Source organism: Chamaea fasciata, unplaced genomic scaffold (assembly GCF_029207755.1).
Source record: "Chamaea fasciata isolate MVZ Bird 193981 ecotype frontalis unplaced genomic scaffold, bChaFas1.0.hap1 SCAF_12, whole genome shotgun sequence".
NCBI lineage: Eukaryota > Metazoa > Chordata > Aves > Passeriformes > Sylviidae > Chamaea > Chamaea fasciata.
This window is the reverse complement of record NW_027094097.1, coordinates 17,509,772-17,536,023: the sequence shown is the minus strand read 5'-3', so window position 1 is coordinate 17,536,023 and position 26,252 is coordinate 17,509,772. Positions and strand designations below refer to the sequence as shown.

At 41.1% G+C, this 26,252-nt stretch overlaps 1 long non-coding RNA gene across 1 annotated transcript in view; it reads left to right on the top strand.

The window, feature by feature from the left end:
• LOC136295820 (uncharacterized) overlaps positions 1-21,132 on the top strand; it is a 34,058-nt gene extending 12,926 nt beyond the window's left edge. The window contains exon 2 of the long non-coding RNA XR_010722809.1: positions 20,841-21,132. This is a non-coding gene — a long non-coding RNA (uncharacterized lncRNA). The remainder of the gene's footprint in view (positions 1-20,840) is intronic.
• Positions 21,133-26,252: the final 5,120 nt, after the last annotated feature.

Below are 26,252 nucleotides of genomic sequence, written 5' to 3'. Positions count from 1 at the left end.
AGGCAAAGATATGGGAATAGGAATAACAGTTCTTTACAAGGAATATTAAAAATAAAAATGTACTAGAACAAAAAAACCCCCAAACTAAAGGAGAAAACACTGGCAGAGTCAGAATACAACCTGACACCCTGTTGGTCAAGGTGTCGGGAACAGCCCAATCAAATCCACCTGCAGTGACAGATGTGGTTCTGTTGAAGCAATGATCCTGTAAGAGGGTGTAGTTTTCCTCTGAAGGTCCAGTGGTGGTGAGATGGGTCTGCTCTTCCTCTGGGAATCCAGTGCAAACAGGCTGTGCTGGTGTTCTGACTCTCAGGTTTTATCCAGGTAGGAATGCTGGGCTACTCCCCCTGGGTGGAGCATCTCCCAATGGGATGCTGTAATTGTATCAGCCACCCAGTGAGCCTCAATGGCCCATGAACAGCCAATATCCCCGGAGGGAGGATGGGTCCTGGAAGAGATAAAGAAAAAAATGCCTTCCTAACCAGTTTCAACAGGTGGTGATAGATTACGTACTTTTGGTTATATCTTACATTGCAACCAAAGACATGGTAAAACATAGTACACATACACAAACTGATAATCACAGAATCCCAGGAGGTTTGGCTTGGAGGGGACTTTAAACCTCCTCCATCCCCACCCCTGCCATGGGCAGGGACACCTCCCACTGTCCCAGGCTGCTCCAAGCCCCAATGTCCAGCCTGGCCTTGGGCACTGCCAGGGATCCAGGGGCAGCCACAGCTTCTCTGGGCACCCTGTGCCAGGGCCTGCCCACCCTGCCAGGGAACAATTCCTGCCCAAGATCCCATCCAGCCCTGCCCTCTGGCACTGGCAGCCATTCCCTGGGTCCTGGCCCTCCAGCCCTTGGCAATTGTCTCTCTCCATCTTTCCTGCGGCTCCTTCAGGCCCTGCAAGGCCACCCTGAGCTCAGCCCAAAGCTTCTCCTTCCTGTCCAGGTGAGCAATCCCAGCCTTGCCAGCCTTTCCTCCCAGCAGAGCTGCTCCATCCCTGTCATCAACCTCATGATGTGTGATGTAGCAATATATGAGATATTACTTGGCTTTTTGATGACAGCATCCCTCAAGATGGGAATTCTAAGGAACACCTGCATTGTGCCCCTGTCTGTGTGGGTGCACAAACCTGTGCATCTCTTCAGTGGTGGAATTCACAAGCCTTGAAATCTATTTGAATCTTTGGAGTTGCCCTTTTCCTCTAGCTGATCAAGAATGCTTGCTTGCTCAAGTACAGAATAAAGGGCAAGAAAAGTGTGCATTATGGAAAAGTACTTTAAATAGATTGTTAGAAGGAAAAAAGATGTCTTTGTGAAATTCCCTCCATTTTACAGTAATTAGTCACTGTATCTTTTGTCAGTGTAATGCATATTTTAAGGGTTTTTTTTAAAATTTAAGTGTACAATAGAGTATTTGATTGGCTGTCTCCACTGATCTAGGAAAGGCTAGGAAAGACTTCATGTGCTCAGATAATGTTCTTAGTTATCTTGGGCAGTCTGATTATTGCGTTTTATGTCACTGCATGCAGTAAACCTGAGCCTGGCTGCTGAGTTGCAGACATAAGGGTTACAGAGCACATCTTTAAATCAGAAATGTGAAATGCAGAAAAATCCAGCAGTATAAACTAGCCAGGAGTGCATCAGCAAGTTAACAGCTTTTGTGTAAACAGGTGTTTGCAGCTGGTCAGGAATTGAGATAAATGGTAAAGCCAGGTGTACTTGAGAGCTTTCCTCTGACAATCCCTAGACAAAGGCAGTCTTTGTGACCTCTTCATGTCTTGTTTTCACAGCAAACCCACAGAGACACAGAAATGGGGTTGCAGTGCAGGGCTGGAATGCCTGGGAGTGTTTCCCTCAGAATGGTGCTGTTCTGGTGATTTATTGTTTGAAATGTCTCTCTGCATGTGGGACCAAGGCAGCCTCCTGCAGAAAAGGAATCACTTATGATGTGTGATAACAATGAATCTCAACACTTGTGTTCTCATCACTTTTCTGCTCTTTTTAAATAGGAGAATTTAGGAGCTGTGCAGTTCTTCTCTGGTTCAAAGCAGAGAAGATTAGAGAACTGGAGTTAGTGGAACTGTTTTCAGTTCCCATATCTCTGTCCCAGAGTTAGAAACAGGCCATATTTTTAGGTAGAACTTGAGGATAAAATATTAATCTGCAGTCCAGAGTAGCAAAGATGTTCAAGGAAAGTCTTTCTGTTGTTGATACCATAACTCTGGATGTGTAATAGCAGTTCAGTAGCAGAAGAAGTGGGTAAAGATATTGCCCCTGTGCATTTCTGATGTTATGCCACACTAGTTTTTCATTACTTGAAGTAATTGGGGTAACTGTTTTTGCCAGTATGATTCTATACCAAAATACTTCCTTGGCCTACAGACTGAAAGATGGAACAGTTTGTATTTTGCAGTGTTAAATTTATGACATTTTAAAAGAAGAAGTTCTATCCATATCTGTGAAGAGTTCAGTTTGAGAGACTGAGCATTCAAGGTTTCTGTCTCAGGTTGCTTTTTACAGTCAAGCTTGAATATTAATCTATGTAATTATTTGATTTATGAGCTTTCAGCTGAATGATATTTCCAGTCAGTAGAAATTGGCTGTTTTGTACAAGTCAGAGTTGCTCCAGGTTAGCTGAGAAGGTTGGCCTGCAAAACTTAGTTCCTGACTTGAAGCCTTGAGAATTTCTACCCTAGAGGAGATAAGCTTCTACAGGAAGTCCCCTAAGAGATGCCAGAGCTTTAAAATAGTGGTTTACAAAAGATACTAAATTAACGTATACTTTTTGATTTAGTTTTTCTGATTAATGTACTGGTTTTTCAATTGCCACAACTTTTTATATAGATGCTTTCAAATGCAAATTAGTGTAAGCAAGTGGGAGAGTATGTACAGAGAGCACTAAAAAAGGCAGTTATGCACTGTGTAGGACTTTCTGTGAGAAAGCTGCTGGGAGGAGGATAATCCTTCCAAGAAAATCCCTAATGAGCCCTATTTTGTCCAGCTAGATTTTACCCCTCTCTGTGGATGTACATATGTGAAATGATTTTCACTACTGTTCCTAGGATGTATAATGCAAGAACCTGATGTGTGTAAAATCCTTCTTTAATGCTCTAAGGTGGTAATTTATAGTTCTGTTTGATGTTTAGGTAAGATGCTTGTTCTATCAAATATGGTGATTAGTCCCTCTTGAATATAAGAGAGGGATTTGTGGCAGCAGAATTCTGTTTGACTGTAAAGCCTTGGAGGCTGGAAAGAAATCCTTCATACAAAAAAAGTCTCTATATAGTTGCTCATCCACCAGATTCTAAAAAGAATCTCTAAGCTGTCAAGAAGTACAATATGATAAAAGCAGGAATGATGAAAAGGAAATGGCACCTTGCAGCTGACCATATAAAAGCATAAATTCCTCCTGGGACTTCTGCATATAAAAGATAGGTTTCACTACTTTTCTAAGAACACTGGATCACATTAACTTATTCAAATAGGAGGTCAGATCACAGTGTTTAGGTTTAAAGCTGTCCCACACAGCCCTTGATAAGAAAAAATTGACAAATCACACTTTTGAATAAACTCATTTTAATCCTTTTCTTCCTTTTGAAGTAATAAAAAATATCCCTGTCATGCAGTTGCCATTGCATTTAATAGCTGTCATTTAGTGAAATGGAAAAATGATATCAGAACATAATGCCTTCAAATATGGCTAATAGCATTTTACATTAGGAAAAATACTTTTATTTTACATGAATATGGCTGTTATACTATGATTATTACTGAGAATTTTACTGCTTTGCCTATTGCAGCAGAGTGATAAGAACCGATATGACTCCTGTCATCTGTGTAAAAGGACAGAGATTACTGTTCTTTAAGTTTTATATAATTTTACGAGTGTGACAAATTCTTGGCCAATTATCACTTTGTTATTTTTATTTGGTATAGTAAGCAAAATATCCCAAATTGTATTTTAAAACTATGCAATGATTTTTGTGTTTGGATTTGCTGTGATAAATGTGCTTTTATCTCAGATCACATCACTCTTCTTGAGGTTTATGGCAGTGCCGTTGTACAAATGGGTATTAATTAATTCTAAATTATAATGGGTTACATATGGAATTACAGACAACAACCAAATGAGTTCCTGCTGATTAAAGTTACTGATGCTTCTAATTAACCTGGGTGCATTGGCCATAACCTGCACAGATCCTCTGAGCTGCTAACCTGTGCTGGTCCAGAGATGGCCACACGAAGTGGATAAAGGTCCACCTGTAGCCTGAAAGAACCCCAGACAGACCTAACTGGGATCCACTTTCAAGGAAAATCAAACAAATTGCAGAGGCATGCAAAAGGCATCTTTGGAAGGGTAAGGATGCTCAGTTCTCAACTCTGGCGCTTACTCCAGGCACTACTTTCTCTGGAGTTTTCATGGATATTTCACTAATGGAGCAACTAAAAGATTTTACCTTCTTTGTGCCAGACATGACAGTATTCCAAAGTGGGGAATTAGACTCTGATTTGTAGTTAAGATGCAGCAGATCAACTCTTAATTATTGGGGGATTCTCCCTCCCCCAAAATAATATGAAGCTCACTTACCGGGAGTGGTTTCAGGAGCACATGGAATGCTAAGTCATGGCAGGGTCTTGCTGGGAATTGAGCATGGGATTACTCCAGTCCAAAGCTGATTTTTCTTGGAGCATATGCCTGAAACATCCAGGTTTTATTTTGTAAGTCATAGTTAAAAATAAAAACAGCAGAAAGAAACTAGGAATATCTTCCTGCATGAAGGAAATCGTAGTATTATTTCTAAGCAGTGCTTAAAGATGTTTGCTTAGAATGGGGGATTTCAGTCCTGTGCACTGTTTATTCCATGAACCTCAGTCAGCTTCTTGTTGCTCTCTGATGTGTCCATGTTGTTGCTTGTGTGATGCCACAAAATCATTAATATGGATAGTTTCATGCAGGTGAAACTGGCTGTTTCATGAATCTGTGGAGATGGTGATTTCTAGAATATTTCGGATGCAGCTTCTGTTCATTGCGAAGAGGGGGAAACTCCCTCACGTTTTTATGGGTTTGTAAATTCTTACTGGCAGAAAAAGGATGAATGGAATGTCCAATATGGAAGAAGGCTAACCAGGGATAATGAACAGTGACTACTGGGATCTCCAATCAGGGTGTGTTGTTATTCAGTATTTTTCCAAAGATGAATTAAAAGTGTCTTCTATGTTTCTCATTCATCCACTGCCCCCAGCAATATTGTTTTGCATTTAGTTGGTAAGATAAGATGCCTAAGGTTTTCAGATAAACAGGTAGTCTTTACTCTAAATAATGCTTTAAATCTGAGCTGATAGCTTGTATATTACAATACCAGTGACACAGCATTTAGTTAATAGGAAGGAAAGTTTAAGGATGACTTGAGTGTGTGTAAACTTTCCTATCTATTAATTATTTTTTTTCACGATGTTACAAATGTCAAATATGAAACCTTAAGCTACAGTGCTGCTTTCTAATGCAATATGTTCCCCTTGTGACTGCAAGTATGGGATAAAAGGATTTGCTTTTCATCATAGGCCAAATTAAATTTTAATTGCCTGTGAAAATACAAATGTCAAAAGCAAATCTTCAAGCGGAGATTATGATCCTTTGTCACAGATGTTATGCCCCCATTTAAAAGTAAAATAAGTGTTTTCTTCACTTGAAGCGTGTTTTCCACAGAATATCCTAAAGTTCTAGTTCAGAACACTGGGCTGTGATATGTATGTGATGTGTGTTCTTGATAGCAGAGGATAATCTCAATTTGTGCATGATATAAGTGACTGTTGTGGTTAATATGTCAGGTTTTTGGTGTCCTATCAGCAATGCCAGGACATCAAATGGAACACAAGGTATAGCTGGTTAAATGACACAGTGTGATATAGACAGTGTGCATACAGAGCCCTGAGCAACAGGAGGCAAATGAGAACTTTCCTAGAGGATATGAATTAATGAAACTGCAGTCCTTACTGCTGAATTAAGGAACAGACCCCAAATTTTTTTGTTTAATTATAATTATTACTTATTTCCTGTTGTTTTGAGCTGACTTAATCAGAAATTCTGGTTCAAAACCACGGGTTTTGACAGGTTGATCTGCTTGAGCTGTCAGTGGGAGCCCAAACCCTGCCCTGGGTGAGCCCAGCGAGGGCAGCAGGGGACGGGGATCCTGCCCCTCTGCCCTCAGGTGAGAGCCCACCTGCAGGGCTGCCCCAGCCCTGGGCCGGCACAGCAAGGAGCTGGAGCTGCTGGAGAGAGCCCAGAGGAGGCTCCAGCATGAGCACAGGGATGGAGCAGCTCTGCTGGGAGGAAAGGCTGGCACGGCTGGGATTGTTCACCTGGACAGGAGAAGCTTTGGGCTGAGCTCAGGGTGGCCTTGCAGGGCCTGAGGGAGCTGCAGGAGAGATGGAGAGAGACAATTGCCAAGGGCTGGAGGGCCAGGACCCAGGGCATGGCTGCCAGTGCCAGGGGGCAGGGCTGGATGGGATCTTGGGCAGGATGGGATCTTGGGCAGGAATTGTTCCCTGGCAGGGTGGGCAGGCCCTGGCACAGGGTGCCCAGAGAAGCTGTGGCTGCCCCTGGATCCCTGGAAGTGCCCAAGGCCAGGCTGGACATTGGAACAGTGGGAGGTGTCCCTGCCCATGGCAGGGGTGGCACTGGATGGGCTCTAGTGTCCCTTCCAATCCAAACCATTCTCTGATTCTCCATAAAATACAACTCAGTAACTCTTTCATGCCAGAAACTGCTGGCTCAAGATGATTCCACCAAGAAAGTCACCAGAATGTCGTATCTACAATGCTGTTTCCTGCAAGTAAAGCAGTAAAGAACAAGAGAACAGCAGAGATTTACTTAGACCCTTTCAGGTGCTGGGGTTTCCTGATCTAGCACTGAACAAGGCTTTGTTCCAGGTACGGCCTTCTGTGCACATTCTGACCATGAAGGGAACCTGTTTTTTCCCTCTTCAGAGGTTGCATATGGGTTTTGTTGATAGGAAAGAATTCATTTATGATTTGTTCTTTCACAGAACAATTGTGGTCATATAACTATTTGCTGAAATCTGATAAAGGCAAAAGCTACAAGATGTGTTATTGCTGGAACAGTGAGAGCAGTGTACAGAGACCACTGTATTAAAGCTGAACCTTGTTGTGCACTGCTCTTTGGATTGGGATCACTACAGCAGCTATGACTTTTATGAATGGAAGAAAATAGGGAATATTATTTTTAAGTCTTTGGAAAAGCAGACATGAACATAATGATTTTGTTTCATTCAATTATCATTCAAATATGGCATGTAATTGTTAAACTTATGGAACTATGAAACTGGAAATTTATAATGATGCAGTCTTAATTTTATTAATTTAATCCATAAAGAAGATATTACACCAAGACAGACATCAAATTAAAACTCTCAGAGTCTAATTAGCTTTAGAAGTCTCTTCTGTCTAATTTATATGGCTGTCATAATTACTTTAAATACTGACTTCAACCTGGTCATGATGCAGAAAACTCCATTCAGTGGCAGCCATTAAAGAAGTATTAAGTGGGATCTTATTTTTTTAACTGTGCTTTAATTTACTGTACTGTGTCCAATTGGCTTACATGAGTTGGACAATATTAAGGTACTTTATAGGAGAAGGAGATCTTGAAAAGTGGACCACACCACAGACTGTTAGGATTGCTTGGCCAGTCATGCAGGAGGAAAGTACTGCAGTAGAGAATAACATTTCCTAAATGTCCTTTAGATGACACCATGAAGTCATCATATTTGAACTTGTAAAGATGCATTTATGCGTTTTGTTTAAAGGGATGCAGGAGCAGAATTTCAGTGTCTGTGGACCAGATTCAGTAAAGGATCACAGAAACTTGTGTGGAATTATCAGGATCAGCTGCTGTATAGTTCTTAAAGCTTTGTTGATGTGCAGAGTTCTTGTTCTGTGCATGCCCTAAATGCATCAGGTTTTGAGCAGTTCAGTGCCCATTATGCAAAAATTTAATCCAAATACTTGAATCCATTAATTATACCACCTAGCCTCCCTGTTCAGCCCAATTCAATATGGATTCTCTAGCTAAACCCTGTTGCCTGGGTATCAAAAAATTATTTATGGGTTCTTTGTATTAATGGCTTGTGGAGGAATAAGTAGCAGCAGCCACCTGTTAAATTCTCCAGTTACATAATTCTGTAATTCAAGAGGTGGAATGATCACCCAGAAAATTGAAAATGGATGTTTTGTTTATATACTCAGTATTTGGGCAAGGCTCTCAGGGATGCACAGGATGGGATTGTTGGGGTGTCTGTGCAGGGACAGGAGCTGGGTCAATGATCCTTGTGGCTCCCTTCCAACTCAGGATATTTGGTGAAGTCAGGATGAGAAGGGAACTGGGGCTGTGTGCCCAGGGTTAGTGCTGCATTCAGGGGACAGTAGGGTGGGTAGAGCTTGTTTGAATAATGGGATACACCTGGTTAAGTCTCTACTGGTGAGCTCTGAGCACAGGACCCTGGCTGTGCTCCTGAGACCTGTCTTGGTGGCTCCATCTTGGCTTTGTGTTGGCTTCTTGCTGTCTCTTGCCTTTGTATACGTTCCTGTGGGTGTGTGCCATCAACAGCAATCTTCTCAATGGAATTTTATTGAAATAAACATCTGCGTAGCTGTCCCTTAAAAGTTTTAGGTAGATAGATATAAATTTCAGTTGTACTTAAATCTAGTCAGAGATTTGAGGCTTTGAAATGTGCACACACAGCCTGGTTAATCCAGCCCTTAAAGAGTCCTGTTGGGCTGCTTTAAATTCCACCCTCATCTGATGTAAAGTTGCATTGAATATCTCCAGCTATTTCCAAATGAAAAAGTTAAGAAAGAATAACTGGTAGGTTATTTCTTTTTTGGTTGTTAGATACTCTATAAGAAATTGTGTTAAATTTTCCAGCAGTTTTGGAATGTGTTTCCTTAGCTTATATAATCTTTAAAATACTATTAAGGTGAAGATGAGGCAAGTATTTGGAAACTTAGGTTCATACTTATCTGCATCCTGGTTTCTTGTTTCTGGTCCACCAGAAAGCAAGAATTAAATCTGTCTGATCTGGCCTTATTGCAATCTTTCTAAAATGTATGAATCTTTAAAAACTGGAAAAAATCATTTTAATCCTGTGTTTAAATGGAAAAAAACCCCAAACCCCTCTCATTTTAAAAGAGGCTATATAGCAGTGGATTAGGTAATTGTGTGAAAATGAGTTTAGAGAAGCCAAGACAATATAAAGACAGCCATATAAGACTAATTATCACTTCTTTGGCGTATGATAGCTGTCACATTTTTCCACTGAAAATATGGATACTAAGCATCAGAATAAAAGGGAAGGGAAAAACAACTGCAGAAGCATGTAAAAGCTGTATTCTTCCTTGCTAGATGCAATAAAGAGCTGGCACATGAGGAACCATTCATCATGGAAATGAATGGAGTAATTTGTTAAACTTATTTCACAGATGTGAAAAGAAGTTTAACTGTCTTCATTTAAGTTTATATATGCTTTTTCAACTTCCCTTGTTTTCACTGAAATTGCTTCCTTTCAGACTAGATGGGGGGAACCCACCACATTTATTTTTATATCTATTGTAGCTGACTTGGTTTTTGATGGAATAGTTGATTTGGATCAATTTATGGTGACACAGAATCTGACTTCAGTTGAGAGAGGGAGGTGATTTTGTTGGTGCCTGGCAATTCAGGTAATATGGCAAAAACATTGTCCCTAACAGCTGGTGTGAGTACAAGTTGACTCCTTAAATCTTTCTATCCAGTTAATAGTCTTGACTGTTAGTTGACAGGGTTTTTTTTAACATTTGCAAATATGGACAAATTTCTTCCTAGTATAAAATGTGTTTTTTTTTTTTTCTTACCCACATTACCTTGAATGTGGTAAGAAAATAACTTGAGAGAAGGAAGGAATAGTTAAGGGGGCTTGCACTTCACGATTTTTAAAATTTTGTTTTAGGAGATATCAGTGACCAAGTTCATGCTGTTGTGGGAAACATTTAAAAAATAAGACGTTTTTTCTACATGGAGGATGCCTTTTGGCCTAGCCAGTGTGACATATTTCCCTCTCACCTATAGCTGTCTTTTAGAAAGGGCAAAGAAAAGCTTCAACTATCTTGTCTTCTAGGAAAGAGCCATGCTGCTTCCCTCACCTCTGATTTACCATTCATGCTTCTTCATGGCTGTCTTAAAATGCTTTTCAAGTCTGGTTCAAATAATATTTTTCCTACACCTTTTAATCTATTATTGCCACTCAGTCAACTTATTCCTCTGCCAAGCTGAGCTCACTCTTCAAGTCTCACAACTCATTCCAAATGTCAAGAACCTTTCCCTAGAACAAGTCTGTTATGCTTCCAACAAAACAAAAACATTGCCATCCTCTCATTTTTTCAAGAGGTCCACAGAGAAATTCAAAATGTTTACTGGGGAAATGATCTATAATGAGTCTGGTATTTCCCCTTTAGTTATTCAGAGGAAGCATGAAAGTTTGCATCAGGAGGAAAGGCCCAACAGCAGAAAAATTTCTACAGGAATTCAGGATATTCTTACAGAATGCTGGGGGTACAAATCTAATTTAAAAAATTGATATTTGTCAAATCTTATAGATTCAGGTGAGCTCATTCAAGCTGGTGCAGGACTCATAGAACCAGTGAGGCTGGAGAAGCCCTCCCAGGCCATGGAGTCCCAGCTGTGCCCCGTCCCCACCTTGTCCCCAGCCCAGAGCACTCAGTGCCACCTCCAGCCCTTCCTGGGACACCTCCAGGGACGGGCACTCCAAACCTCCCTGGGCAGCCCCTGCCAAGGCCTGAGCACCCTTTCCATGCAGAAATTCCTGCTGTTGTCCAAGCTGAGCCTGCCCTGGCCCCGCCTGAGGCCGTTCCCTCTGCTCCTGTCCCTGTTCCCTGGGAGCAGAGCCCGACCCCCCGGCTGTCCCCTCCTGTCAGGGGCTTGTGCAGAGCCACCAGGTCCCCCCTGAGCCTCCTTTTCTCCAGGCTGGGCCCCTTTCCCAGCTCCCTCGGCCCCTCCTGGGGCTCCAGCCCCTTCCCCATCTCCGTTCCCTTCCCTGGGCACCCCCAGCCCCTCCGTGTCCATCTCTGTGAGGGCGCAGAGCTGGGCACGGCCCTCGGGGTCCCTCCGCAGGGCCGGCACAGGGGACGGGCCCTGCCCTGGGCCTGCTGCCGCCCCAGGGCTGGCACAGCCAGGGGCCACTGGCCTCTGGCACCCCTGGGCTCGTGTCCAGCCCCTGGCACCAGCACCCCCAGGGCCTTTCCCAGCTGCTCTCCAGCCCCTCTGCCCCAGCCCGGCTCCATGGGCTTGGGGTGACCCCAGGGCAGGACCTGGCACTTGGCCCTGCTGTCCCTCCGCCCGTGGATCCAGCCTGTCCAGATCCCTCTGCAGAGCCTTCCTGCCCTCCAGCAGCTCCGCACTCCCACCCAACCTGATGTTATCTGCGCACTGACTGAGGGTGCCCCCAGTTTCCTCTTCCAGATCATCCATGAAGATGTTGAACAGGACCGAGCGCAGCAGTGCTCCCCAGAGAACCTCCTTAGCTGCCAGCAGGATGTGGAACCACCCCATCATCAGTGATGTAATTATAACAGAATTTCCCCAGCATACGTGCAGTAAGGCTCGGGTTCCTAGAGCACAGTAGGCAGTGAGATTCAGGAACTGTACAGGGAATGTATTTTTTTCCACCATAAGAGCAGAAGTGCACATGCTGCTTTGTAGCTGCTGGAAGCATGAGGGATGATCTGGGTAACTTAGCAGTGGGAGGGATAAAGGAGACAAACGATGACTATTGCAATTAGCAGAGGAGTGGAATTTGAAATGCTGATGGTAAATAGATGAATCAATAGAAAGTAATGAGCCTTGTTAATTTATTCCTACAACATGATTTCATTTTTTCTGGTGTTTTTAACCCTAAAGAGCACAGAAACCTGCAGCTCATTATTTTATCACCGACACAACCTCTCAGGACTCTTGGTATTTCAGAGTTGGGTACCACTTCAGTCACGCAGTGAAATGCTGTAGGTAGCACATATAAAATTCCATTGGTGTGCGGTGGGAACTGGCAGCCTGCATTGTTACCCTTGTCATGATGTACATGAGAAGTGTTCTGTGCAGGATCATTGGGGGTCATGGCATTTGCAACCGAAAAAAGAAACCGGAGAAAAGAATGAAACCCCACATGTAAACGCTCTTAGAGGAAAGAAGTTTTACAAGTCTCCATGAAGCCATTAGAACTAAGGTCTAAAATTAGCATTAAAGATAATGATGTAAATGCAAGTCTGTAATGTTTATTCAGAGAATTTAAAAAAGATGTATTAATATCTATAGCTATAGGCAGCTGCTGCAATCCATAGTCCAGGCACACTTTTGAATTTAGTTTTGTTTTAAAATTGCTTATTAATTTAAAGAGATATCCATAACTGTTATAAAAAGTAGGCCAAATATGTCAGAATTTATAAGGCAAAATAAGGGCAGAGAATACCTTACAGAGAAAACTGGGAGGAAAAAGAACGGACTTCAGTGGCTGGGGCTAAACCTGCCTTACCATGGCAGCTTTTAGATACAGGTCAGATCAAAAAATTGAAAGACTATTCTTTCCGTGCCAGCAGTTTGATAACCTGCCAAAAGGGCAGTGTTTTTTTAGCACAGAACTTCATATTAGATCATATAGAAGCTGTGATTGCTCCTGCATCCCTGGAAGTGTCCAAGGCGAGGCTGGACTGGGCTTGGAGCTCCCTGGGATGGTGAGAAGGTGAAATGTCTCCCTGCACAGGGCAGGAGTAGCATTGGACGAGCTTTAAGGTCCCTTCCAGCCCAAAATCTTCAGTGATTCTGGGAATTTCCCTCGCTTCTGTCCAAGGAGATGCTTTACAACTGCTGTAGAAGGCACACACTTTTTTTCAGCCAAATTTGTCTACCTGTAGCACTTCAGAAAAGCACTGCAGTGTTGCGAATCCATTAGAGGAGTGCTAAGGAATAGGAAATAATTTTACATTGCCTCAGGTTGAAACATCTGGTTCAAGTGCAAATTGCATTTGTATTGTCTTATAGCTCCCAGGAGCAGCACAAGGGGGAGGGGAAGGTCTGGCACACTTTTCCTAAAATTCATTTCGATTTGGAGTTTTTACAGAGCAGTTCTGAGTTCACAGCTCCTCTCCACAGTCTGATGCACTGCCTGGAGGGTTTTGTTTTGAAAGCTTTGTTTGCAGCTGCCTTTAGCTGTGAGCGTGACCTGCGGTGCTGCTCCCCTTGTCTGCTTTGGCAGGATCTGGAGATGTCTGGCTGTGGAGTTGTCTGCTGTCCCTCACCGAGCTCATGCCTTGTCAGTTCACTGACAAGTCCTGGGTGCTTTGCTAAATTCATCAGAAACGTGTATGAATGCTGTAGATTCAAAAAGCTGCTTCTTAAAAAAACCCAAAAACCCAACAGAAACAATTCCAGTGTTTTTGAGAATCTAATACATTTGAGAGCAATGATTCAAATAACATTTGTTTCTTGTGTCGCTAGTTGTCTACTTCCTACATTGCAGTAATGGATAATTTTTGCCCTGCACCCTTGGAAAGAGTTTTAGCTTGTGAAAAGGGCAAAACAATCAAATGCGTTGTTCCTTTTTCTTCATTACTTAAACAGACTATGACTATTTACTTAAAAAAACCCCACAAACATATTTTTAACTAATGACTTTGTTAATTTGGGTTTATGCCAGTGTTGGGCAATTCTTTTTAAGAGGGAATTTTAAAAAGAAAGAACAATCATGCTTAGAGGCACATCTTGCAGGTCTTCTAGATTAATAGTTAATATTTCCAGCTTTATTTTGAAATTCCATTGTCTGGTTAAAGTATAGGGATTCAAAATATAATTTCTTTTAAGCTTTTTTAATTGTAACTTGATATTCCTCAATGGTGTTTTGTTTTATTATACAAACAAATTTTTCACTAGATTTTAGTCAAAATATGAAGGCACAGGGAATCAAGCACCACTAATAAAGACCTAAATCTGTATTCATATAAATAAAACTACATGAATTTAGGAAATGGACAAACCAGGATCAAAAAGTGTTTTCTCTTACAAAAATTTCAGTTTCTTATGGATGCTGTTAAGTGTTCCCCAAGCCATGACCTATTACAATTAAATATCTTCCGCTAGCATTACTTGTCACAGGTTTTAATTCAATCAAATATCACTTCTCATTCAGTCTATAGCATCTGTATTTGATTAATATCTATCTATCTATCTATCTATCTATCTATCTATCTATCTATCTATCTATATCTTTGTTGTTGCTCTTTTGCTTGGTGTGAATACCATCAGGGCTTCTCTTGTCCTGGGCTGTTCATTAGGGACAATTACAATCTAATTCTTTTCATCAACATAGTATTTGCACCAAAAAAAGAAATCTAGGGAAAAGCACTGCCACAGATATCCAAAATAGGCTTATTCTCAGTGGGTAGCCCATGTTTAAAACCCCAACAGTACAACATAGGGAATTCCAGGTGGGCCTCATCTTTTGAATTGATGCTTTCAGGCCAAAATGAGGTTGTCTTTGAATATTACTGACAAATGATTATTACTGTGAATTATTTCCTTATGCTTACCAGACTTTGAGAATCAAAAGAGATAATTTAGAGTTTAAGAATATAGTGCTCAATTCCCTTTTGAATGCTTCACAAATTAAAGATATTAAGAATTAATATAAGAATCAAGTAGAGATAGAAAGGAGTGGTTCAGAATGAAAAAGTAGCTAAAAACGATCTTAAATATGCTTTACCCTGTATGAGGTTTTTTTTTTTTTAATGTGCATTTTCTTGGGTGAATTTTCAGTTTTTAAAAAATTATTTTTGGGTTTTATTTGTTTTCCCTGTTTTTTAAGTTGTGTTTTTTTTTTTTTTTAATTTTGCTATTTTACTTTTAGACATCTCTGTCTTGGCTCTAAAGTGTTCATGCTGATGCTTCAATTGCTGCTGGTTCTCACTGATTTGAATTCTGTGACCCTCTGGTTTTATTTTAATGAATAGCCCATGGGCTGTGCGCAATCCATGTACTCCCAAACAAAACTGCTCCTGCCATCTGGGAGGTGTTTTTCTCCTATTGTAAAAACACGTTCAGTAGGACTATAAATTTGTTTTCTGCCTGCACTATTCTTTTTGGCTTCAAATGGGAAAACTGCGTAGTTGTTTCAGTAAAAATTAAGAAGCAAATCAGTAGATGGTGCTATAATCTTAGTTTTAGCTTGTTGGTACAACAAGTCTTGAGAGGCTTGCTGCATGATTTCTTTGCACCTTTGAAAAGGAGACTTATAAATATGTAATCAACATGATGCTATAATTATTTTACATGTTTGACATTTCAAATACTTTAATATGGTCTTTACTCAGAAGGCAATGCTATATTTAGATTTAATTCTTGATGAGAATCTACTGGACAAGCAACTGGTGTGATTGTGAAGAAAATGCAGATTTGATTGTGCCCACTGTGGCTTTTTCCAGAGTCGTGCATTGGGTTTGCTGTGCTTCCATCCAGCCCAACTCCCAGAGGTGCCCTGGTGTGTGAGAGAAGGAAATCTGCTGTTTCTTGAGACTGCTCATCCCCCTGGAACCCAAGAGATCTCTGCATGCTCAGTTTCTGTCTTCCTCCTCTCCTTTTCTCAGAGGAGAAAGGGAAGATGGTGTTTTTGGAGGCTTGACTGAGGTGTTTGTGCTCTTCAGAGGAGCAGCAAATGTAGCCTGTTGTTCAGATGACCCTTTGTCATTAGAGACAGATCACACACATCATACACTCACTGTATGATGCCTGTGATCTGTCTTTAATGTCTGTACCCCACAGATTTACATATAAGAAGCAGGAAGCAATGGCAGTGATAAGGATTCAGTCACCGATTGCAAATGGATTGAGAAGTTAGGAAAGCCAGTGGTAAGCAGAGACTGCACCTGGTAGGGAACTGCACTTTGCTAACAGACTGATCCTGAGTATCTACAGTCTGTGTAGCATGAGAGCTGTAAAAGTCAGCATAGGTGCCATCAAGGAATGGGGAATGTAAACTGAGAAACAAATATTCCTGGAGTCTTTCAGTTTCTAAAACTGAAAGCATTCCCTCACTCTTTCAGAGACTCTCATGGGACATCCTGAGCAGGTGCTGTGGGTGTGAATTCTTTCACAGGGCTGGAAACCAACGGGGAAAACTGGTCACTTTGTGCTGAGGTCAGGAACGTTTCTAGCAAGAATTTGTGTCAAATTTCAGTGTAACCTCTTTGGATAAATATCTCTGCTTTCCTTTTAATTTTGCATGAACCCTGCACTGCTCCAGCCCCTCTGCAGTCATGTATCAAGCAGAGAACACAATTCCTGTTCTGCAGGTGGTAGAGCTGTGGAAGTGTATGGGACTTTCACAATGGTACAGTTGCATAGATGTGCTCCTGCACTGATAGCAGGTGGCATTAGAGATGGAAAGAATTGGCTCCCACCTTGTTTTGCATTTCTTAGCCTGTTTCTTTGTCTTTACAGACTTGGTCCTTTCAGGGAGGGGCGGCAATGATAATTTCTGTAAGCCTCTTTCAAATAAGACTCAGGGTATGTGAATAATTTCATATTAATAGCAAACATTAGGTTTCACATGTCCTGGTCAATGATACATAAATATGTAAATTATTTATACTGGTATAGTGAAAATACATGAAAAGCAATCTTTATGGAAGAATCACTGTAGTTTAGTATATAGTGTTCCTGTTCTAGAATGATGCACACTTTGTGTTTTTCTCAAAAACTAACAAACAAAACAACAACAACCCCCCCCCCCCCCAAAACAACTAAAAAAGGAGGAAAAAAAACCCCACAAAAATCACCCTAAAATAATCAACCAACCAAAAAAAAAAAAAAACCAAACCAAAAAAGCATTGAATGCTGCTAGTTCTGGAATGCCACGTTTCCTAATGTAAGCTTTGGGTAAAGGATCAGATAAACCAGTCATTTCTGGTGTGTAGCGCACACCTGGAATGCTGTGTCCAGTCCTGGGGTCCCAAACACAGGAGGGATGTGGAATTGCTTGAGCAAGTCTAGAATAGGCAGCAGGATGAGCAGAGGGATGGAGCAGCTCTGCTGGGAGGAAAGGCTGGCATGGCTGGGATTGTTCACCTGGACAGGAAGGAGAAGCTTTGGGCTGAGCTCAGGGTGGCCTTGCAGGGCCTGAAGGAGCTGCAGGAGAGATGGAGAGAGACAATTGCCAAGGGCTGGAGGGCCAGGGCCCAGGGAATGGCTGCCAGTGCCAGAGGGCAGGGCTGGATGGGATCTTGGGCAGGAATTGTTCCCTGGCAGGGTGGGCAGGCCCTGGCACAGGGTGCCCAGAGCAGCTGTGGCTGCCCCTGGATCCCTGGCAGTGTCCAAGGCCAGGTTGGACATTGGGGCTTGGAGCAGCCTGGGACAGTGGGAGGTGTCCCTGCCCATGGCAGGGGTGGAATGAGAATCATTCCAGCCTGAACTATTCTGTGATTCTACATCAAAACTATTTTCACTCCTCTTTAAAGAACATGTAGGAGTGTTGAACATTTCAAAGGAAAACATCAGTCTGGTCCCTTAGCACAGTGGCTGTGTGCTGGAACAAGGAGTGCAGTTTAGAGCCCCTTATTTGTGACAGCACTGCCTGTGACAGTAGCCACAAGCATGCTGAACAGTTCCTAGTACATTTGATTATTAAAACATTGGCATTTTTATGCTAAGATGTGAATAGCTGTGAATGCAGAACCATTTTAACTGTGGGGGAGCCTTAATACAGCTCCTAAATGGGCACTGAAGATCTTATCAAGTGTGTGTGGAGTCTCATCTGTACCACTTCATTGCTGCAAAGAGTTGGGAGGGCCCCAAAGCCAGCACGCATTATAAAGTACAAGATTTTTTTTTTCCTCAAGAAGGTCTTCACTTGTGGGAGGATCCTGAAAGGGAGCATGTGACTTACACTGATTTTTGCTAAGGAAACAGAGGCTATAGATGCAACACAAATGTAACACAAATGCTAACCTGCAAAGGCTAATGGTACGAAATTTGTATTTTGTTTTATTTTATGTTGCTGATAGTTATTTCTTTTATGAGAGTTCCACATTGCTCCCAAGCAAAGATACATTGCAATAACACACAAGTACATTGTATTGTTAGGAAGTGGCTCATTATAACCTCATCTTATCATATAAACCACCGGCTCAGGGATGCATTAAAGCACTTAGAATGTGCCTTATGGGCCTGCACAAGAAACAGATTAATGCTTGTGAAATCATATTTTAATTTTTAAATATTCTTTTTAGATGAAAGGAATCCTCTTAGTGCCATGGGTAAGCAGTATTTTAAATCTGTGTGATTGTAATGTGGTTATTAATTTAATGTATTATTCTCATACAAAAACACATATTACCCTGGGTCTGGTTTAAAAGTGACAATATTGCAGGCGCTGAGCATTCCTTTTCTGAGCAAATACAGCAACACAGTCAATCAAAGCCAGGCAATTAGTTTGGTTTACTTTTATGCAGCAGTATACATCCTAATGCACTGGAAAGCACTTAATTGTTCTTAATATGGTTGTATTTCATGTGACAGGGCCAAATATAAAAACTTTATACAGTGGGGGGAATAAAGAAAGATAAGCATGAAACCTTTGAGATCATGTGATGTAACTATACAATATCCCTCTCCACTGTGAAAACAAAAAGACTCTTGAAATACATTATCCTAGTTAGAAATGGAATTAAAAATTTAAATAAGCAGTAGGTGCTTCTAAATTTTTTTTATCTCCAGAATTATCACTTTTGAATTAGAATAGGGAGTACCAAGCACTAAAGCCCAAAATTCAGTATTTCTTCTGAGCATTCTAAGCTGCTGCAGATAGACGATTAATGCCTCCATTTATTCCAAAGAATAAAGAACTGGAAAAAATATCAAAACAACAGCAACAAAAAAACAATCCCAAGAAACCCAACCTTGCAGGAATTTGTAAATGGTTTGCAAATGGTTCAGAGGAAAAAACAGCTTAACTTCTAAAATTTGTGAGAGTTGCAGTTGTTTCCAGCTAAGCAGCCTTTTGTGAATTATCTATGGAAGGATATGGCCTCAGTTGTCTATAGCTGTAGGAAAGAATATAGTTATAGAGAAGTTAATATTAAATCCAGAATTAATCTTGCCAGTTAATCCCAGGAATATAAGAATCTGAGTTCCTTGATTTTATGTTGTTGATGCTGATCAGGATCTTGTTGATCCTGGTTTGTCCTTCTCTTGAACTTCAGGCAAGGAATTGCAGTTGAAGTGAACAATCAATCTTGTATAGGTGCTACTGAAATTGAAATAAACGTGAGTGATACTTAAACATAATAAAAATTCTCTGTTCCTTCTTCATATTGTCAGATGGCACTCATGAGGGAAATGTTTACTGTACAAACAGCAACTTGTTTACCAGTATTTTATAGTTGAACCACTTCTGTTAGGAAAGAGCAAAACAAATACTTCTCGTATTCTGAGGAAGCTCTTTAGTCAAAAATTTCTGATGAATAAGAGGGAGGTTTTATTTTTTCCTTTTTTTTTTTTTTTCCTGAGAGACTAAAAGAATCTAATTTTCAACTTAGACTTTAAATCTTGATCTTAAAAGAACAATTTAGAATAGAGCTACTACAAGAAAAGATAGTCAGGCTTCTGTGTGTGCCCTCCCACAAACCTCCCTCTCCCTTCCCATGGTCTCTGATGGACAATGGGAATTGTCCTGTGATAAGGGCTCCAGGTGGGAATTGCAGGAGGAACTCTCTGGGTGCTAGATTGTTTTAGCTCCCTCCAATTCTCTTGCTGACAATTTTATGCGAGGTGAGAGATTTCTGTATGGAGCCAAAGAAAGAAATGGTTGGGATCTCACATCTCTAAAAATTAAGGAAATATTCATGGACCAGTGTAAAAAGTGAGGAATTAAGATAATTAGAATAAGCAGAGCCTGAATTCCATGTTTCCTCATTCACATCATTAAAGGACAGCACCAATACACTCTTGACAAAAATATTTGCTCTGCTTGTCCTTGCATATCTTTTTCAGACTTGATTTTATTTTAGGAGAAGCTTTAGGTCTGGAAGTATGAACATTTTGTGAAAGGGTTGAGAGAATGGATTTCCTGTTCCTTTTGTTTTGAAAAATTTTAAGCTTGTTATTTAAGTAATCACTGAATTCCTTTAGAAGTCTGACAAACTTCAGCAATTTACATCCATTTTCCTAAATTACTGTGTCATTTAAAGCTCTTCATGTTATTTGTTATACACAATACAACCCCTCCTCTTATAGCTTCAGTCTATCATTGGCTAAAGGCATAACCAGACTAATTACACATTATAGGATTGTAAGAGTATTCACATATAGCACATAACATACAACAGCATCACTTATTAATGCCTGTGGGTGTTCAAAATTGAATATGATTTCTGCTCTGAAATAGTTCAGGATTGAGATATTTGATCTACGTTATAGTTGAAAAAATGTTTGTTTTCAAGTCATATAAAGGAGAAACACAAAAGGTACATGAAAAGTACTTAATAAATTTTTCTTTAAAATTTTGTTATTATCCTAGCATAGTCTATTCTCTCCTTATTCAGTTCAAAGCATTAGAAAAAGTAAAATCTCTGCCTCAAATCTGTCACTTGTGGTGATTTGAGAAGTATTTTTTTTTTGTCTAAACTATAAGTAAATAAATTATGGGTATTATACAGCAGATATTTCAGCTGCTCCCAGTGCACATTGAGCAGAAGTTGATTGTCCTTATCCTTTTTACAGATGAAAAATCTTCATCCAAGAACCTGTTCAAACATCAGAAGGCACATTTATCTCCACAGCCTGGTTCTCCAGGAGCTGAGCTTTGTTGCTGATTACTTTGAACATTGAAGTCATTCAGGGAAGCTCTCAGTACCTTCTTGATTAGGCCTTCCCATTGGTGAAAAACAGGTTTATTGTTAGGAAATTTCAACATCTTCTGTCACAAGCATGTGAACGGAATTCTAATAAATGTGGGAAATTGTGGAGAAATACATACAAATTGCTGGTATTATGCAAATGATTAATCACTTCTTACAGTGTCATGAGACCATGAGGAAATTGGATGTAAAAGTCACTAAAGTGTTTTTGGTGGTAGTGTGGCAGTGCCTAAATCCTATTAAGAAATTTTCATTGCACAACAGACTGGCATGTCAAACTCTGGACTTTCAGCATTCCTGGCCTCAGTTTGTCGGAGAGGGTGAGTGCTGAGGAGTAATCTGAAGCTGGATATCCCCAGAACAGAGCACTTTTGAGAGACAGAGTCCGTGTTTCTAGTGCTGGATTGTCACAGACAGTAAGATTGGGCTGAGGGGAAGAACGGCCTGTGATGCCAATCTGAGTTTCCAAAGCCTGAAGCCCTGCCTTCAAGCTGATGTGCAAAATGAGGGAAGAGTTTTACTTTTACTGCATCTGTAATTTTTCTACATTTCTTTCTTGATTAAAAACCTTATTCTGCCAGTGCTTAATCAGTCACACCTTTTTAGCATTCTGTGACTATGCTTCTGAGAATTTTTAAATGTTCTGAAAATCTTAATTTAGGCAGTGGATGTGCTCAGATACATTGATCTGTGCTGAGGATTGAGGGAAATCGTTGTAGGAGTACTAGAAAGTGCAGGGAGATCATCCACAGTCTCCATTCATTTGTGTCACTCATCAAAGGACACCAGGGGACTGTGTAGGAATCTCCTTCAGCTCCAGTATCCACCCCTCAGGTGGAGTTTGCAGTAATGTAGCTCCCCAGAAATCAGTTAAATAATTATTTCTGCACATTGATTTTAATTTCTCTATTAACACACCATCATTCTTGCAGGGAACCTAACTGGCTTCCATTGCAAAAGAGAAGATGAATAGGTAAATGCTTGTCCATTCCATGTGACGTGTATTTGTCAGTCAGTTTATAATAGGGCAGAACAGAATTTCTCTCATTTAGTGTATGGATTGCAGTAAATAATTCACTTATTTGCCACTAATACGTCCACAGTATAAACAAAATTAGGAGTAGAAAGAAAAAGCTTGGTAGTATGTCAGAGAGCAGCTAAGCAGCCATACTCTTGAATTATTTATATGGCTTATGTAAAGATGGAACCTGGAAAATGGAAAAGAAAAAGCTATTATTTATTTATTCTACTGAAGAGTAGCACATGCAAGTGGAAATACAAGTGAGGTCAGAATTGTACTTTTATCATCTTCTGTTTGAGTTTTAAAATAAATAGAATTAAACTGACAAATCAAATGTATTGTATGTACTTAAAATCTGGTAAGCAATATTCTCAGTTAAAAATTCTGTAGCTTCTGTAAATATCTCAAATACACTGATGGAGTCTTGAGGCATTGTCTTGGTTTTCTTTGTATGCTGCTATAAGCCCAGGAAATGCAGCTGCTCTGCTGTCTCAACATTTTCTAAACACGTATATTTTCACATAACGTCTTAGTGTATACTGTATTTTTCTATCTCTCTAAAATACTGACATTGTGGAAAGTGGCTTCTTGTGGTTAAAGAATCTCGATGTGAATTTCTCCTGTGCCGAGGATCCAGAGCTGGACAAACACTCCAGAGGTGCCTCCAGGGCTGGGCACAGGGGCAGGATCCCTCCCTGACCTGCTGCCAAGGCTCTTCCCCATGACCCCAGGGCACCTTTGGCCTCCTTGGTCCCAGGACACTCTGCTGGCTCAGGGACAGCTCCATGTCCCCCAGGAACCCCAGGACACTCTGCTGGCTCAGGGACAGCTCTGTGTCCCCAAGAACCCCCAGGACACTCTGCTGGCTCAGGCACAGCCCCGTGTCCCCAAGAACCCCCAGGACACTCTGCTGGCTCAGGGACAGCTCTGTGTCCCCAAGAACCCCCAGGACACTCTGCTGGCTCAGGGACAGCTCCGTGTCCCCAAGAACCCCCAGGACACTCTGCTGGCTCAGGGACAGCTCCGTGTCCCCAAGAACCCCAGGACACTCTGCTGGCTCAGGGACAGCTCTGTGTCCCCAGGAACCCCAGGACACTCTGCTGGCTCAGGGACAGCTCCGTGTCCCCAAGAACTCCCAAGTCCTTCCCCACAGAGCTGCTCCAGCAGGTCCCCCCAGCCTGTGCTGGTGCTGGGCTTGTTCCTGCCCAGGAGCAGGACCTGCATTTGCCTTGGCTGAACTTCAGATTTTTTTTTTTTCCTGCATTTCCCTTTCCAAAGCTGTCAAGGTCCCTGAAAGGCTGCATAGCCCTTGGGGTTTGGCCCCTCCTCCCAGATTTGTGTCACCAGTGAATTTTCTGAGGAGGCACTAAGCCCTTTATCCCACCACTGATGAATAAATTCAACAATGCTGGGACCATTACTGAACCTTGGGGGACAGCACTAGTGACTGGTCTGCAAGCAGACCCTCTGGGATCTGCTGTGCAATATCATTGCTAAGGCTGCAGATAAAGTTTTTTTCTCTGTGTTTTTCCTGTATATATATATACTTTTTACCCTTTAATAATGAAGGTGGGAGAGGAAGAACTTCAGGAGACAGGTTGTACTGTAAAGCAAGATTTAAGTTTCCAGTGTGATCATTCTTCTGAATAAACATTTGATATAATCTGTGGTTCGTTCACTTCTAGATGTGACTGGATTGCCTGTGTGTTTCTGAGCCTAATAAGAGATTGATGAAAACATCTTTTCCCTCAGGATGGAGTACTTTATGCCTTTTAGTGCAGAGGTCTTCTATTTGACCCTTATTTCTGCTGACCTACTTGGGTCTCATTACCTTCAGGAGTTTGTAAGGATAGGTGTTTCACTCATTGTGTGGTAGGAAGAAGTCAGGCCTACAAATGATCCAAATCAGGAGAGCTGTGCCCAGTGAAAATGAGGATATTTGTTTCAGTATGTTACAGAGTTATACCTGTGTGGTTGAAAGAGAGTACCTTTATTACTCATATTTTAAAGACAGTTCTTCAGCTGCTGTTCTAGGCTGTGAGCAATAAAATCAATAACACAATGGCTGATGATACAAAAAATACTGTAGTGGCAACTTCTCTTGAGCATAAGAATTAATTTCTTTACATATTTTCATCTTTTGCTCCTTTTAAAATTAACAATAATAATCCAAGTGCTTCATCAGAGATTTCTTTGGTATTTTATTTTCCCTTCAACCTATTCCTCACTTCAGCTTGTCCTGTGCAGAGACTATCAGTGGTCATGATTTGTTTTCTGTTCCCATTATTTATTTCAAAACGATACATTAAATGTGCAATTCACATGTGTATATTTTGTATTTTTCCTGTCCCTTTTGTCTTGTTGCTAAAGGGCTCTGGCAACAGAAATATGACTGATAGAGGAGATAGACCCATGCACTGTTACTAGTGGTGTAACTGTTACACTATTTTGTCAACAGAGCTCTATTGTTGAAAGCAATTTCTCTCACTGTGTCAATATAGATGCCATGCTGTGTTGATATTAATGGATCTGCCAGGAAAGGCATTTAATTAATCAGTTCCCAGAATAAACTCTGTCAACTTTAATTTCTTAGCTAACAGTAATGCTTGGACCAGCATGGTGGGTCAGTCAACAAATGTTGTAGTTAGTTAGATTCATGTTGGAAAAGCCTTGGTTCAGGACCTCAAAATGGTGCTGAGGTCAGCGATTTGTTTCTTTCTTTCTGTGACCATGTTTCAGCAGTCTGACAGCTCTGACATTTCTACTAGGAAAGAAAAGAGTGGTCTGCAGTGTTCCAACAGGCCAGAGCAGCCCTTGCCAGACTGAAGGAAAATTAGGAGTGTATGCCGTCACCTGTAGATCAGGAAGTTTTGCTGTTCAGTGTAAAAGGATGGTTAATTACAAATAAACCTTGTATATACCTAATTCGGGGGGTGTGTGTGTGGTAGCTACATGCCTGTAAAGTATTTAAAATGCTTTTGCTTTCTTCTCAAAAGTCTGAATTTACTAAATTTTGATATTGTGTATCAGGGCAGTCAGGTTAGTGGAATGGCACAAAAATGACATTCATGTACACAGTCTTTATCATGCAAAGCATCTTATTTGTATTGTCAAGCGAGTGGAAACTACCTCATTATTCAAGCATGTTTTGTTTTGGATGTCAAATCTCCAGAAAAGTAGTATTTCTTGAGATAAGACTAGTATCTTAAATATTTTTCCTTGACATATCTTTACTCTGCCTCACAATGATATACATTTTAGTGTAATTTATACAAACACAAACTAATCTTTTTAAACCCTTAGAATTTTAACATCCTGTCATTGTCTCTTATATCTGGTTATTTACTCTTGGATGCTGATGAATGGTTTTGCACTTTGTTATGGGTAACAGGACTTTTTTGATTATCAGTTGGTTAGGATGGTAACATCTGAGCTCTGACCAAATTCCTACAGGACTGGAAAAGGGAAAAAGAGGCTGGAAGCCAATATGCTAATTTTATCATTTAACATTTTTATTCTTTTTGAAGGCTGTTTAATCCTATGGTAAAGTATACATGCTTTAGGTTTGCCTTTATTACTACTTTTAGAAGTAAAACAGAGTACCTGTCTGTCTTGGTTTAGGAAGACAGGTATTTGCTAGGTAAAATTACAATCAGAGGCTCTTTGGCAAAGATTTGGGAAATAGGAATAGCAGTTCTTTACTAGTATGTAATACAAAGCAAACAAACACAAAAAAAACTCCCCCCCCCCCCACCAAACAACTACAGCATTAATGACAAACGACAACAGTACCAAGAACTTTGAGGGCTTTGTTTCACAAAACCCAGAGCAGTTTGGTTTCGGTGTCCCTGCAGGATCTTCAGAGCACTAAGCTGGAACAGTGGAAAAGTCCCGGGCTGGTAGCTGGGATGGCAGGGTGTCCCGGCAGGCAGGGGCAGAATGTCCCGGCAGCGCAGGGAGTGCAGGGTCACGCTGCAGCAAGAGGAGCAGTGCCGAAGCAGCTCGAAGGCGAGGCAGAAAAGCGGCGGCTGAGATCTTCGAGGAGCGGCCGACACGCGTCTCCCGAACGCCGGAAGCAGAAAAGCACGCAGCTGCCTCAAGCTGTGTCTTTTTCCTGCGTTATCTCCCCCTTCTACCTTTTGTCCATCTTTTTGTTTCAGCCAAGCACTCTCAAGTATCCAACACCCAGTCCCCTTGGCAACTCGTGGGGAAAAAATTCCCCAGAGAAAGAAGGAACAAACTCAACTCTCAACA